Raw genomic sequence first — 2,148 nt, forward strand, 5'->3', positions numbered from 1 at the left:
GATTCACGTGTGTGCGTGCGTGCGTTCTACACGTCTTAAAGTATTCATGACATATGCTATGTGTGATAATATGTTAATGAGTTTCGGCATATATCATTTTAATATCTTCGTTTAGCTGTCACAGCCGAATATTTCAGAGCATGTCACATACATGCAAATGTCCGATCAACCAAGCAGGTGAGAATTTCGGTGCGGCATTGACGACTGCGTGAGACGCTACAGAGAGAATTTTTTTCTCTCACTGCAGGAGTTAAGATACTTAGATAGTTTCATTCGCTTCAGGAATGTCAAACATTTTAATTTTTTTTTCTTTTAAGAAGGCTGTCTTAGRTTAAGAGCTGATATCAAGCAAATATCACACTTGTACTGTTTATGGTTAAATCRTTGAGAAGTTACTTTAAGTTAAGAACTGATCTCAAGACCACATCTCTCAGACCTTTGTGAATTTCGTATAAGTTAAGAAGGAAACAAGATTGCCATTGGACTGAATATGATCAGACCTTTCTAAAGCTAAAAMGAGACAACATGCATTTTAAGTCTGACAAAACACCTTGTATCAACTCCGCTTCATATCTAAGGATGTTTTGATCTGCAATTTAGGTCTCGACAAAAAGCCTTATATAAACTACAAATCAGTTAAGCGTTTCTTTTCTGTTCCCATCAACTCAATTCCATGTCTAAGGATGTATGATCCGGGCTCTTACAGCTTTGATATCGCAAATGTGGCGCAATCAAGAAGAAAATGTAAAGAAATGGTTTCTATTTTGTCTGCTATAAAGCAGCTTCTTAAACTGGCACCCTTTAAGATTCTTAGCCCTACCGCGTGGATACCAAGCGAATAAAAACTCTAACTAGTCGTTCCGCTACAGTTAGCATAAACCTAACTTGTAGAGTGCGAAAACTTTTAAGATTCTTCACTCTACCGCGTGATACCAAAAGAACAACGACTCTAACTGAACTTTCCTCTACAATTAGCGAAAGCTTAATTTCGCAGGGGGCAGAAAGTGCGTTGCCTCCCTTGCGATTTACGTTGGACGCGAAAGATCTAGCGTTCGCACAGGATATATATGATAGGAAACCAACGTTCTGTAAACTCAGTTTAACAATAGTAGCTCAGAGGTGCTTCGACCAGTTTCATTCTAATGACAACGAGGCTGAGGAGCCCTCACTGGTCAAAGCATTAGCTATACAGATAAAATATAATTGTGAACCAGCATTTTGTAAGCTGCCGCTAGGCTTAGCTAAACAATAGTAGATTGCAGGAGCTGCGACCCGTTTCCACTACAGCGAGGAGTTAAGACGCACTTCCTTGAAAAATCATCAGCTTTACAGCAAAAAGAGATGTACTTAATAAAAAATTTTGATCAGATGATCATCAGAATGTTACTAAYGGATGAAAATAAAAGTATTTCCGCTTTCTTTTGATCTAGAAGAACATAAAAAAGTGTAAGTTGCAAAATTTAGTTGAAATGAGTTGCGATAACCTATTAAGTAACCTATTTATTAACCTATGAAGTAACCTATTAATTAACCAATTAATTAACATATTAACTGATCTATTAACTACTGAAATGAGTCTAAAATTTGGTATAGTTGCATCCTTTTGATTAGAACTGATCAATTATCATTTGAAAGGAGGTCGGGTTATACATATACCGATTCATATTAATTTTCAGCGYCTTTTTCACTAAAAGGTGTTAATAATTTTAAAAATTAATTTGTTCTAAAATCTTAACAGTGCTTTGAGGAATACCTTTACATTAAAGATGTGGTATTTCGTTTTGAAATTAGTTTAATAGAAAATTATTATTGCGCCAATTGTTAGCTCTGAACAGACTATATTGAGTTTGCTATAAAGTTTGTAATACCCAGCAGAAAACTTCGGATATTCTGTAAATTAAAAAAAAAAGTATATATGATCAGTTTGATCAGCTGTCCATTTGCCTGGCTGTCTGCATAAGCTGGAAATAGTGGCGCAGTTTTTGAGATATCACTCTGAAACTCGGCGGACGTGCATTACTCTCTAAGAATCTACTCAATTGTTGGAATCAGCGATATCGGATCACTATAAGTCGTAGCTATCATACAAACTGATCTGTAAAAATCAAGTCCTTGTAAGAAAAACTTTTCTTTTTGAGAAGATATCTT

At 35.7% G+C, this 2,148-nt stretch overlaps 1 protein-coding gene across 3 annotated transcripts in view; it reads right to left on the minus strand.

Moving 5' to 3' along the window:
• The window catches only part of LOC108970888 (protein jim lovell), a 45,184-nt gene that overhangs the window by 29,480 nt on the left and 13,556 nt on the right, over window positions 1–2,148 (minus strand). The window lies entirely within an intron of this gene.

This window comes from Bactrocera latifrons, unplaced genomic scaffold (assembly GCF_001853355.1).
Source record: "Bactrocera latifrons isolate USDA-ARS-PBARC rearing strain unplaced genomic scaffold, ASM185335v1 scaffold_313, whole genome shotgun sequence".
Lineage (NCBI taxonomy): Eukaryota > Metazoa > Arthropoda > Insecta > Diptera > Tephritidae > Bactrocera > Bactrocera latifrons.